At 45.7% G+C, this 14,891-nt stretch overlaps 1 non-coding gene across 1 annotated transcript; it reads right to left on the bottom strand.

Annotated features, from left to right (window-relative positions):
- Nucleotides 1-335: 335 nt before the first annotated feature.
- On the bottom strand, nt 336-410 carry Trnas-cga (transfer RNA serine (anticodon CGA)). The gene has a single exon. It is a non-coding gene; the product is annotated as a tRNA-Ser (tRNA).
- Between the last annotated feature and the right edge of the window lie 14,481 nt (nt 411-14,891).

Raw genomic sequence — 14,891 nt, 5'->3', positions numbered from 1 at the left:
GCTGATATGAAATTTCCTGGCAGATTAAAACTATGTGCCCGACCGAGACTCGAACTCGGGACCTTTGCCTTTCGCGGGAAAGTGCTCTACCACCTGAGCCACCGAAGCACGACTCACGCCCGGTCCTCACAGCTTTACTTCTGCCAGTATCTCGTCTCCTACCTTCCAAACTTTACAGAAGCTCCCCTGCGAAACTTGCAGAACTAGCACTCCTGAAAGAAAGGATACTGCGGAGACATGGCTTAGCCACAGCCTGGGGGATGTTTCAAGAATGAGATTTTCACTCTGCAGCGGAGTGTGCGCTGATATGAAACTTCCTGCCAGATTAAAACTGTTTGCCCGACCGAGACTCGAACTCGGGACCTTTGCCTTTCGCAGGCAAGTGCTCTACCAACTGAGCTACCGAAGCACGACTCACGCCCGGTCCTCACAGCTTTACTTCTGCCAGTATCTCGTCTCCTACCTTCCAAACTTTACAGAAGCTCTCCTGCGAAACTTGCAGAACTAGCACTCCTGAAAGAAAGGATACTGCGGAGACATGGCTTAGCCACAGCCTGGGGGATGTTTCCAGAATGAGATTTTCACTCTGCAGCGGAGTGTGCGCTGATATGAAACATCCTGGCAGATTAAAACTGTGTGCCCGACCGAGACTCGATCTCGGGACTTTTGCCTTTCGCGGGCAAGTGCTCTACCAACTGAGCTACCGAAGCACGACTCACGCCCGGTCCTTACAGCTTTACTTCTGCCAGTATCTCGTCTCTTACCTTCCAAACTTTACAGATGCTCTCCTGCGAAACTTGCAGAACTAGCACTCCTGCAAGAAAGGATACTGCGGAGACATGGCTTAGCCACAGCCTTGGGGATGTTTCAAGAATGAGATTTTCACTCTGCAGCGGAGTGTGCGCTGATATGAAACTTCCTGCCAGATTAAAACTGTTTGCCCGACGGAGACTCGAACTCGGGACCTTTGCCTTTCGCGGGCAAGTGCTCTACCAACTGAGCTACCGAAGCACGACTCACGCCCGGTGAAGCTTCTGTAAAGTTTGGAAGGTAGGAGACGAGATACTGGCAGAAGTAAAGCTGTGAGGACCGCGAAAGGCAAAGGTCCCGAGTTCGAGTCTCTGTCGGGCACACAGTTTTAATCTGCCAGGAAGTTTCATATCAGCGCACACTCCGCTGCAGAGTGAAAATCTCATTCCAGCCGTTACCTCGTTTTCGCAGCGGTCGTTGACATATTTTTCATAGTTCACCCAATTTGCTCGAAATATTTATAAATTTTACTCACAAAATTTCCTCATAAATCAATCTAACCATAAGTAAAAACTTTTCAAAAAGTTCCTGATTTAGCCAGAATGTTTAGAAAGAAGCGATCAAGGAACTTATATTTGCAAAGAAGAAGTTATAATTTCAACCTGTATTTTAACCTCACCCTCAAAATTTCGTTTATTTTTTTGATGAATAACGCAACCAGCCACATATATTTTTAAAATGTTTGTACTTTATAGAAATAAACCTTTACACACTTGTTATAAACAGCAACTTTGATTTCCGTCATTGCTTATTCGACGAACAGATTGAAGAACACGGCCGAAAGACTATCTCCGTGAATTACTCCTTTTTTTTAATTCGACCACTTGTTTCTTGGCCGTGTACTCTGATGGTTCCTCCTTGGTTTCTGTACATATTGTATACACTGTGGGGACAAAAGTCATGAGATACCTCCTAATATCGTGTCGGATCTCCTTCTTTCCAGCGCACTGCAGCAACTGGACGTGACGACAGGTTGTTGGAAGCCCCCTGCAGAAATATTGATCCCTGCTACCTCCATAGCCGTCCGCAGCTGCAAAGGTATTGCCGGTGCAGGGTTTTGTGGACGAACTGATCTCTCGATAAGGTCCCATAAATGTTTGATGGGATTCAAGTCGAGTAATCTGGGCAACCAGTTCATTCACTCGAATTGTCTATAATGTTCTTCAGACCAATTGCAAATAATTATGGTCCAGTGGCATAGAGCATCATCTATCTTCTTCCAAATATACTGTCTGGCAAGCGTATGAGACAGGTGGAGGTAGCGTCTTATCTCTCTCTGCCCCCCCCCCTCTCTCTCTCTCTCTCTCTCTCTCTCTCTCTATGCAAGAATTCCATCGTCGTTTAAGAACATGAAGTCTATGAGTGGCTACAAATGGTCTGCACATAGCCAAACGTAACACCATTTCACGTCAGTTATCTGTTCATCGGTTCACTCCATTTAAACACAGCCCACACCATTATGGAGCCACCACCAGCTTGCACAGTGTTTTGGTCTCAACTTCCATCCATGGCTTCGCGGACCCTGCGCCGCACTAGAACCCTATCATCAGCTCTTGTCAACTGAAACTGCCACTCTTCTGCCCAGACCACTGTTTTCCAGTCGTCTTGGATCCAGCCGATATTGTCAGGATCACAGAAGAGGCAATGTTATTTTAATAGCAAAGGCAGTCGCGTCGGTAGTTTGCTGCCAGGGTCCATGAAGGCCAAATTTCGCCGCACCATCCTCTCGGAAACGTTCGTCGTACGTTCTACACTTTTTCCACGCACCGTTGCTTGTCTGTTAGCACTGAAAACTCTATGCAAACGCTATGCTCACCAAGGTTGTGTGAAACCCGTCGGCCAGTGCCTTGTCTATGGTGACAGGAAAGCCTGAAGCTTGGTATTCTCGATACACTCTTGATGCTGTGTATCAGGGAATACTAAATTCCCTAGCGATTTCTGGAATGGTATGATCCAAGCGCCTATCTCCAACCACCATGCCGCATTCAGAGTGTGTTAATACCCGCCGTACGGGCATAATACACTCCTGGAAATGGAAAAAAGAACACATTGACACCGGTGTGTCAGACCCACCATACTTGCTCCGGACACTGCGAGAGGGCTGTACAAGCAATGATCACACGCACGGCACAGAGGACACACCAGGAACCGCGGTGTTGGCCGTCGAATGGCGCTAGCTGCGCAGCATTTGTGCACCGCCGCCGTCAGTGTCAGCCAGTTTGCCGTGGCATACGGAGCTCCATCGCAGTCTTTAACACTGGTAGCATGCCGCGACAGCGTGGACGTGAACCGTATGTGCAGTTGACGGACTTTGAGCGAGGGCGTATAGTGGGCATGCGGGAGGTCGGGTGGACGTACCGCCGAATTGCTCAACACGTGGGGCGTGAGGTCTCCACAGTACATCGATGTTGTCGCCAGTGGTCGGCGGAAGGTGCACGTGCCCGTCGACCTGGGACCGGACCGCAGCGACGCACGGATGCACGCCAAGACCGTAGGATCCTACGCAGTGCCGTAGGGGACCGCACCGCCACTTCCCAGCAAATTAGGGACACTGTTGCTCCTGGGGTATCGGCGAGGACCATTCGCAACCGTCTCCATGAAGCTGGGCTACGGTCCCGCACACCGTTAGGCCGTCTTCCGCTCACGCCCCAACATCGTGCAGCCCGCCTCCAGTGGTGTCGCGACAGGCGTGAATGGAGGGACGAATGGAGACGTGTCGTCTTCAGCGATGAGAGTCGCTTCTGCCTTGGTGCCAATGATGGTCGTATGCGTGTTTGGCGCCGTGCAGGTGAGCGCCACAATCAGGACTGCATACGACCGAGGCACACAGGGCCAACACCCGGCATCATGGTGTGGGGAGCGATCTCCTACACTGGCCGTACACCACTGGTGATCGTCGAGGGGACACTGAATAGTGCATGGTACATCCAAACCGTCATCGAACCCATCGTTCTACCATTCCTAGACCGGCAAGGGAACTTGCTGTTCCAACAGGACAATGCACGTCCGCATGTATCCCGTGCCACCCAACGTGCTCTAGAAGGTGTAAGTCAACTACCCTGGCCAGCAAGATCTCCGGATCTGTCCCCCATTGAGCATGTTTGGGACTGGATGAAGCGTCGTCTCACGCGGTCTGCACGTCCAGCACGAACGCTGGTCCAACTGAGGCGCCAGGTGGAAATGGCATGGCAAGCCGTTCCACAGGACTACATCCAGCATCTCTACGATCGTCTCCATGGGAGAATAGCAGCCTGCATTGCTGCGAAAGGTGGATATACACTGTACTAGTGCCGACATTGTGCATGCTCTGTTGCCTGTGTCTATGTGCCTGTGGTTCTGTCAGTGTGATCATGTGATGTATCTGACCCCAGGAATGTGTCAATAAAGTTTCCCCTTCCTGGGACAATGAATTCACGGTGTTCTTATTTCAATTTCCAGGAGTGTATCTTCGGAAACCTTTCCATATGAATCACCTGAGTACAGATAAGAACTCTGCCAATGTACTGTCCTTTTATACCTTGTGTACGCTACACTAGCGTCATCTGTGTACATGCATGTCGCTATCCCACGACTTTTATCACCTCGGTGTATAACGCGTCTTTTCATATAGCTTACACCTACTTCAGAATTTGGAACATCTCGTACCATTTTCCTACACTGTACCACGCGATTCGCACTGTAGTTCTTAACGGACCCCTAGATGCCAAATTGATGGTGAAGAGTCGTTTGTATACTCTATGTGGCAACCCAGCTCTTAGAGCTGCCTCCAACAATGCAGCGCACAGACTTGTTGTAGCCTTATGGGGAAACTAATAGCCGCAATCTGCAAGTAGCTTACATCAGCTGATGTCTGTTGATCTTACAGGACGCATACCTTGAAATTTTAGTGGCAGTTCAATGTTCGAGTGACATCGCTGTAGAGTACAGGGATCTGCCAGGCATATTACAGACTACGTAAATTACTTCCCATGCTGGCAATGTTTTGCGGGCACGGTCTACGACTACGTTTGAAATGACATTTGGAGGCACTCTAACAGCCTGAGTAGTGTACACTGGAACGAACCTCTCACAGTAGGAGACACACAGCTCAATATTCAACTGCAGTGAGAATGTAGCTTGCTTTACTAGCGTTTCCCTATGGTCAAAAGGGTATTGAGAACAGGGTGGTGAAAACATTTTCCAACAGATTTTCGAAGCTGCAACTCTCGTAAAGCAGTAATTCTAAGGGAAGTTGGTCCAGAGGCAAGTGAACTTTATTTCAGCGTCAAACTGAGTATAGCAAGCACTCTGCCGCGGAACGTTTTCTGCTCGCCGCTGCACTGACGTCAGAATAATACGAGGGCAGTTCAATAAGTAATGCAACACATCTTTTTTCTCGGCCAATTTTGGTTGAAAAAACCGGAAATTTCTTGTGGAATATTTTCAAACATTCCCGCTTCGTCTCGTGTCGTTTCATTGACTTCCGACAGGTGGCAGCGCTGTACGGAGTTGTTAAAATGGCGTCTGTAACGGATGTGCGTTGCAAACAACGGGCAATGATCGAGTTTCTTTTGGCGGAAAACCAGGGCATCTCAGATATTCATAGGCGCTTGCAGAATGTCTACGGTGATCTGGCAGTGGACAAAAGCACGGTGAGTCGTTGGGCAAAGCGTGTGTCATCATCGCCGCAAGGTCAAGCCAGACTGTCTGATCTCCCGCGTGCGGGCCAGCCGTGCACAGCTGTGACTCCTGCAATGGCGTAGCGTGCGAACACACTCGTTCGAGATGATCGACGGATCACCATCAAACAACTTAGTGCTCAACTTGACATCTCTGTTGGTAGTGCTGTCTCAATGGTTCACCAGTTGGGATATTCAAAGGTTTGTTCCCGCTGGGTCCCTCGTTGTCTAACCGAACACCATAAAGAGCAAAGCAGAACCATCTGTGCGGAATTGCTTGCTCGTCATGTGGCTGAGGGTGACAATTTCTTGTCAAAGATTGTTACAGGCGATGAAACATGGGTTCATCACTTCGAACCTGAAACAAAACGGCAATCAATGGAGTGGCGCCACACCCACTCCCCTACCAAGAAAAAGTTTAAAGCGATACCCTCAGCCGGTAAAGTCATGGTTACAGTCTTCTGGGACGCTGAAGGGGTTATTCTGTTCGATGTCCTTCCCCATGGTCAAACAATCAACTCTGAAGTGTATTGTGCTACTCTTCAGAAATTGAAGAAACGACTTCAGCGTGTTCGTAGGCACAAAAATCTGAACGAACTTCTCCTTCTTCATGACAACGCAAGACCTCACACAAGTCTTCGCACCCGAGAGGAGCTCACAAAACTTCAGTGGACTGTTCTTCCTCATGCACCCTACAGCCCCGATCTCGCACCGTCGGGTTTCCATATGTTTGGCCCAATGAAGGACGCAATCCGTGGGAGGCACTACGCGGATGATGAAGAAGTTACTGATGCAGTACGACGTTGGCTCCGACATCGACCAGTGGAATGGTACCGTGCAGGCATACAGGCCCTCATTTCAAGGTGGCGTAAGGCCGTAGAATTGAATGGAGATTACGTTGAAAAAAAGTGTTGTGTAGCTAAAAGATTGGGGAATAACCTGGTGTATTTCAATGCTGAATAAAACAACCCCTGTTTCAGAAAAAAATGTGTTGCATTACTTATTGAACTGCCCTCGTATCTTAGCTTTGAGGAACGATTTCAGTAAGTGTACCGGTTAGACGTTGATTCAATAGGTGTGATGGGATTCTTGTACGATTATTCACGTCAATTCCTGAACTTATTCTGCCGCGTGACAATTACGATTATTACGCTGTGGTATTACTGACATTTAGCATACGAACAAGTGGATGAGAGTATTGTCAAACCAGTTCAGTACATTATTGAATAAGTCATAACACATCTCCTCGTAAATCAATGGTTTCATTCAATAGTGAAAAAAATGCTACCTCTCTTGGAAGTGCATGCAGTTCTTTTGAGTTTACATTCACGATACCCTCTGCAACTCTTTTATGTTTAAATGACAGAATTCTTGTGCATTATCTTCTCTGGGAATTGAACCTTGAGACATGAATACCAGTTAGTACGAATGGCAATATCATAGGTGGGAATAGATGTGGGAGGCTAAATTCCTGATCCAGCAGCACCTGAATTCTGAAACAAAAGTCATCGTTGGGAGTTCGAATGAGGATTTCAGTTTTGTTAAATTAGTAATAAGATACATGTAAGCAAGACATAATTGGAAAATAAGTGAAAAGTGGTCACTATTAGGGATAAATGGCACAAATGACTCCAACAGGAATAACTAAACCGATGCTTGCGTAAATGACAAAATTATGAAAATTACCGTACACATCACAATGCCCCTACTATTTGCTGAACCAGGCGAGAGTCTCAATAGGTAGAACTACTGAGACGTCTGTGTGAGTGTCAAAATACAAACTTCCGGATATCTCAAAAATCAGGGAAAGTTTTAAAAAGATACTTCCATCATGGTACTGATCCAAAACCACGTTACATATCTGTACTTAATATAGATGATGGAAAGAATTTTCAGTGTAAAAAAAGATGAGGTGACCTTCATCTTGAGAGGCAGAAGAGTAGTTACAACTATCTATTAAGAGAAGTAAACCAAATAAGAGCCTGGCAGGCAGTGAAGAACATCAGATCATCAGATGTGAAAGTGAGTTGGCTATGTAATTTGGGCCAAAATCGATAGCCTTTTTCGAACTTTCTCTAGAAAGTGTCTCCACCATTGTTGAAATTAATATGCTGTAGAGAAATTAATATTGTTTTAGCGAAAGAAATGCGCAACCGATATATTCCAATAAACAGAATGTCGTTGACAGATTCCCATTTTACTTTTGAATTTATTACACTACCACACTTCTCGAGGTCTGTTAGTGTTGGTGTTGAATATCAGTCGAGAAACACCTCGAAATCTTTGAATCTAGGACAAAGTGCTAATTTATACTGGTTACTCTACTCTGCTGCTTTGTTGTTAAAATACGAATGATCCGTTCTGGTACATACACTTTGAAGGCAGAGTGTTCTTTTGCTAGGAATAAAAGAAGGTTTTCGTATGTGTAGAACTGGTGTTAGCGTTAGTTCAAATGGTTCAAATGGCTCTGAGCACTATGGGACTCAACTGCTGAGGTCATAAGTCCCCTATAACTTAGAACTACTTAAACCTAACTAACCTAAGGACAACACACACATCCATGCCCGAGGCAGGATTCGAACCTGCGACCGTAGCGGTCTCGCGGTTCCAGACTGTAGCGCCAGAACCGCTCGGCCACCAGCGGCCGGCCGTTAGCGTTAGTAATGGTCTTATAAATTACCTATAGAAAGCAGTTTCTTCCAAGTCTGTTTCCTCTCATATGAATTATAATGATTAAAATATTTTCTGCTTTGCGGGAATTGTCTTTCCACGCTAATATGAATTGGAATATATCAGAGACGTATGCTTCAAAAGAATTATTAGTCACTGTTACACTGATCAGTCAGAACATTATGACCACCTACCTAAGTGCTGGTTTTTCCAGCGGTTAAAAGTGACGACGTATCGTGGCATGGAAGCAATGAGGCCGCAGTAGGTCGCTGGAGTCAGCTGGTACCACACAAGTCGCGTAATTCCCGTAAATTCCGGGGAGGGCGACGATGAGCTCTGACGTCACGTTCACTCACATCCCAGATACGTTCGATTGGATTCACATCTGGCGAGTTGGGGGGGGGGGGGGGGGGGGGCAGCACATCAGCTGGAACTCGACACTCCGTTCGTCGCACCACTCCACCACACTCCTGCCCTTGTGACATGGTGCGTGTGTGTGTGTGTGTGTGTGTGTATGTGTGTGTGTGCGTGGTTGGAGGTCATGGCTGCATAACGGCGAGGTTTCCAGGGCAATTACATTCACTAAAACAAACGAATGTGGATAAAATGTCATGCACTCAAACTGACCATATAATGCTTTTATCTCACATGCTCTAAATCAACGAGAAAGAGTAAAAGCAGTGAAACATGGTACTTAGCAAAAGGCAGGGTTCTGTGTAGACAGGGTCCGACTCAGTTACTGTTGGCTGATCAGTTTTTTTTTAATCATGTGCACTTTATTTGGAACCAATTGCAAATAAGGTTGACAATAAGGAACAATTATAAAATTTTACTGTTAAGACACAATGTCTAATAAAAATTCTTAAGCAAGTTGCACTCACGGCTGAAGGCCTTATGAACAAGAAATTCGAGGCCCAATAGTAATAACTCAAAGACAATTTGACGCCTGAAGGCCTGGATACCAAATTCTTAAGAACAGCTAAACTTCTCTAAGAGATACTAAAATATTTAGAAAAACACAATCATCAAAATTTCACTATAAAGAGACAATATCTAATTAAAAATTCTTAAGACCGACTGCATTCACGGCTGAAGGCCTTATTGACAAGAAATTAAAATTACTTGTCGGCTGGAGGCCCCAATAGTAATAAGTCGAAATTAATTTTTTTTTAAAACAATCATCGCTATCTGATGAAACCAAGCGAGAAGCAGGCCTCAGACAGTGCTCCAAGTATTGGCCTGGGAAAGTCACTCAACTTTGTAATCAATGAGACAGGCAGCCAAGAGTCGTATTCAGTTCACCGGATGGCTACTCTAGCTAGTGACAGTTTAAATGGACACCAACACGCTTGCAGAATCTGTATAATGTCTGATAACCAATACAATGACAGAATAACCCAGGCAAGGCGGAACCGGTGGACAAAACTGCATCTTGAGAATCCGGTGTTTGCAACATCCAGAAGCAGAAGGAACCACAAATACCAAAGCAGTCCAAAAGAAACAACATATCCGCACCACAATCAAGGAGGCTGTCGAACTACACGCCTTACTGGACAGCAACAGCAAGGCGGGGAAAGGTACACTGCCGCGAAAATACACTAACCTGCAGGGCAGGTAACTGGTTTTTCCAGTGGGTAACAGTGACGACGTATCGTGGTATGGAAGCAATGAGGGGCAACGGAAACAACGAGGTTGTGGCCATGGCAACTACAGTCAGTCGATCTGGCAGTGGCTGCGTGCCGCCGGTGGTCCTGGCCTGTACTCGCGCTGCTGGACCTTACTGCTGCTCCATCCCCACCGAACTTGCTCACACACTGCGACCTGGAAAACACTTGACATGCCTCCGAAGATAGTACCACCGTACTAGATATCGATAAATGCTGCTGCTGCTACTCGCGGACAGACAGTGCTAGCAAATGTAGTGGCGCCAGTAAACACAAGGAGAAAACGAGATGCCACTAGCCCTGTTACACGATGCCAACCTACCAACGGCACCAACGGGAACCGCAACAAGGCTCAAAGTCGGCCCCTCAAACACCAGCCCGAGGGTAACCCAACAAGTGGCTTCAGCAAACTTAGTTTGATTAAGATGGACCCGGTATTTTTTACTGGAGCAGTTGTCCTTATCCAGAAGAGAAATTGGGCCCAAAATATGCATAATATTACAGGGACACAGGAAGCGTCGAATGAACTTACCAGCCGGCCGCGGTGGCCGTGCGGTTCTGGCGCTGCTGTCCGGAACCGCGGGACTGCTACGGTCGCAGGTTCGAATCCTGCCTCGGGCATGGGTGTGTGTGATGTCCTTAGGTTAGTTAGGTTTAAGTAGTTCTAAGTTCTAGGGGACTTATGACCTAAGATGTTGAGTCCCTAGTGCTCAGAGCCATTTGAACCATTTTGAACTTACCAAGGTTTCAAACACGCACCACCCTTCCGGGAAAATTGGGAACATACATCTGGTCTCCTGGTTTACCCCTAAAGACTCGTCGATTACGGTTGTAACTGTCAGCTTGTTTGTTGTGGGCACTGAGAATATTGCGCCTGGCACGTTTCCTGTTTCCTGTGACGCCTCATGGTTGGCGATATTGAAGGCAAAACCTAAGCCAGGTAGAGTAGAATCCCACTTACGTGACGTCTTCTGATAATCAGTGGGGATTTGAGAGTACGATTGACCCTCTCCACGAAAGAGCCCTGAGGGTAACACGGAGTTGTAGTCACTTGGGTAACACGGAGTTGTAGTCACTTGGGTAACACGGAGTTGTAGTCACTTGCTTCACACCGCTTTGAAAACAGAACGCCTAGAAGGGAGCCGCAAGAAAGTCGGCGCATTATCACTAACTATTTGCTTAGGGGGTCCAAAAACACTAAATACATTAGTTAAATGCGCAATAGTAGTAGCAGCAGTCACGTTACGACTCGTAATAAGCCAATACGTGCCGATGGCCTCACATAATCGATGTAGAGATTGTCCATGGGGAGGATTCGCGCTCAGAACTCAAGAAGCCCTGTTCAAGAGGGTTCTTAGGCCTGGTCACACGACACAACCAACACCGAGAAACCATCTCTTTAACGTCTCGGCCCACAGACGGCCAAGTCAAATGTTCCTTAATTTTGTGCAAGGTGTTATAGGTTCCTAAATCCCCGATAACCAACTAGTTGTGAAAGTAATTGAAAACGGGGCATACGAGGGTGGCTGGTAGACACATCTTCAACTCCTCGGCACGTCCCATCCTTTTACACAAAATACCTTTCCTGATGACGTATCCATCCAAAGGTTCCCCTCGCCGACAGCGGTTCCTTAACCGGTCCCCAAGTGAGGTCCTGATCCTGATGTTCGGCAACGTCACTAAGCAAATGAGGAATACCACCTGACACGACGCAACTAAGACTGCCTTCCTCCGTTTCCTTGGCGCGCTCACATCTACGTCTACATCTACGTGATTACTCTGCTATTCACAATAAAGTGCCGGACAGAGGGTTCAGTGATCCACTTTCAAACTGTCTCTCTACCATTCCACACTCTAACGGCACGCATGAAAAAACGAGCACTTAATTTTTTCCATGCGAGCCCTGATTTCTCTTATTTTGTCGCGATGATCATTTCTCCCTATGCAGGCGGGTGCCAACAGAATGTTTTCGCAATCGCAGGAGAAATCTGGTGATTGTAATTTCATGAGAAGATCCTGTCGCAACAAAAAACTCCTTTGTTTTAATGATTGCCACTCCAATTGGCGTATCATGTCTGTGACACTATCTGCCCTATCTAGCGATACTACAAAACGAGCTGCCTTTCTTTTTACTTTTTCGATATCATCCGTCAGTCCCACCTGATGCGGATCCGACATCACACAGCAATATTCTTGAATAGGGAGGACAAGCGTGGTGTAAGCATTCTCTTTAGTAGACCTTTTGCACCTTCCAAGTGTTCTGCCAATGAATCGCAGTCTTTGGTTTGCTCTACCCACAATATTAACTATGTGATGGTTCCAATTTAGGTTATTTGTCACTGTAATCTCTAAGTATTTAGTTGAATTTACAGCCTTCAGATTTGTGTGAGTTACCGTGTAATCGAAATTTAGCTGATTTCTTTCATTACTCATGTGAATAACTTCACACTTTTCCTTATTCATGGTCAATTGCCACTTTTCACACCATACATATATCGTACCTAAATCATTTTGCAAAGCGTTTTCATCATCTGATGACTTTACAAGATGGTAAATGACAGCATCATCTGCGAACAATTTAAGAAGGCTACTCAGATTGTCTCCTATGTCGTTAATATAGATCAGGAACAATAGAAGGCCTATAAGACTTCCTTAGCGAACGCCGGGTATTACTTCTGTTTTACTGGATGACTTCCCGTCTATTACTACGAACTGTGACCTTTCTGACAGGAAATCACGAATCCAGTCGCACAACTAAGGCGATACTCCGTAGGCACGCAGTTTGGTTAGAACACGTTTGTGAGGAACGGTGTCGAAAGCCTTCTGGAAATCTAAAAATATGCAATCAGTTTGACATCCCCTGTCGATAGCACTTGTTACTTCATGAGTAGAAAGAGCTAGTCGTGTTTCACAAGAAAGATATTTTCTGGAACCGTGCTGACTATGGGTCACTAAATCGTTTACTTCGAGGTATTTCATAATGTTCGAACCATACTGCAAATCGACGTTAGTGATATAGGCCTGTAATTCAGCGGATTACTCCTACTTCCCTTTTTGGGTATTGGTGTGACTTGAGCAATTTTCCAGTCTTTAGGTACGGATCTTTCTGTGAGCGAGTGGTTGTATGTAATTGCTAAATACGGAGCTATTTTATCAGCATACTCTGAGAGAAACCTGACTGGTATACAATCTGGACCGGAGGCCTTGCCTTTATTAAGTGATTTAAACTGCGTCGTTACTCCGAGGATATCTACTTCTATTGGAATTCAGGAATACTTACTTCGTCTTCTTTGGTGAAGGAGTTTCGGAAAACCGTGTTTAATAACTCTGCTTTGGTGGCAATGTCATCAGTGAATTCACTGTTGTTATCGCGCAGTGAAGGTATTGATTGCGTCTTGCCACTGGTGTGCTTTATGTATGACCAGAATCCGTTTGGGTTTTCTGCCATATTTCGAGACAGAATTTTGTTGTGGAAATTATTAAAAGCACCTCGCATTGAAGTACGCGTCATACTTCGAACTTCTGTAACACTTTGCCAATCTTGGGGATTTTGCGTACTTTTAAATTTGGCATGCATTTTTCGTTGCTTCTGCAACAACGATCTGACCCGTTTTGTGTACCATGGGGGATCAGTACCATCACTTATTAATTTATGTGATGAATATTTCTCAATTGCTGTCGATATTATCTCTCTGAAAACATTGCAGAACTTTTCTACACTTACATGATCAGATCGGAAGGAGTGAAGACTGTCTCTTAAAAAGGCGTTAAGAGCATTTTTTTCAGCTTTTTTAAACAGATATACTTTGCGTTTCTATTTGATTGTTGTAGGTGTTACTGTATTCAGCCTAGCATCAATTGCCTTGTGGTCACTAATCCCTCTATTCGTCACGATACTCACTATTTGTCCAGGATTATTTGTTGCTAAAAGGTCAAGTATGCTTCCACAACCATTTACGCTTCGAGTGGGCTTAGGAACAAATTGTTTAAAATAATTTTCTGTGACAGCATTCAGTACAATTTCGTATGACGTTTTATGCCTGCCCCCGGCTTTAAACGTATAATTTATCCAGCATATCGAGGGTAGATTGAAGTCACCACCGACTTTAATTGTTAGAGTGGGGTACTTATTTGAAATGAGACTCAAGTTTTCTTTGAACTGTTCAGAAACTATGTCTTCTGAGTCGGGGGGGGGGGGGGGCGGTAAAACGATCCAATTAATAGTTTAGTCCGATTGTCAGGTATAACCCCTACCCATACTATTTCGCACGAACTACCTACTTCAATTTCGCTACAAGGCAAACTACCTCTGACAGCAATAAATACTCCACCACCAACTGTATTTAATCTATCCTCTCTGAACACTGTTAGATCGTTTGAAAAAATTTCTGCTGAACTTATTTCCGGCTTTAGTCAGGTCTCTGCACCTACAACTATTTGAGCTTCAGTGCTATCAATTAGGGCTTGGAGCTCTGGTTCTTTCCAAACACAGCTACGACAATGTACTACTACAATACCAATCGTTTCTAAAAGTACTTTACTGTGTTTTACCTACCCACTTTTAGACGGACGTCCCTTCTGTGGTTCAGTGAACATGCGGCTGAGGACGTCCGCGAGCACATTCTGACTCCCCTTAATGTGTTTAACCTCGAATTGAAACGCTGAAATGCGTACTGCACACCTGGCGATACGGCCAGTTTTACGCGGCCTGGCTAGCTTAATGCTTTAATGTCGGTTTCTAGCTGGAATACTCTATGATCGAGATAAAAGCGATACTTCTCCAGCGCGAACTAGACGGCGAATGCCTCACACTCGCAAACGAAATAGTTGACAAGACGTGTACGCCAATGGCTGCCTTTGACCCTCGAACTCCTGCAAGAGGACGGCCGAAATTCCCGCATTAGATGCGTCGGTTTGTGCAATAACTCTTTTATTAAAATCAGTCACTCCGAGAACAGGAGGGTTGGCTATAGCTGCCTTAATGTGCTCAAAAGCGGCCTCTTGGGCAGGTCCCCATTCAAAACGCAACCATTTTCGACGCAATTCTTTTAATGGAGCCGTCAACTGAGCAAAATAAATAACTGAGCCT

The sequence above is a fragment of the Schistocerca nitens genome, chromosome 6, assembly GCF_023898315.1.
Source record: "Schistocerca nitens isolate TAMUIC-IGC-003100 chromosome 6, iqSchNite1.1, whole genome shotgun sequence".
In the NCBI taxonomy this organism is placed as follows: Eukaryota; Metazoa; Arthropoda; class Insecta; order Orthoptera; family Acrididae; genus Schistocerca; species Schistocerca nitens.
Note: the sequence above shows the minus strand (reverse complement) of the source record. Positions and strands in the feature narration are given on the sequence as shown.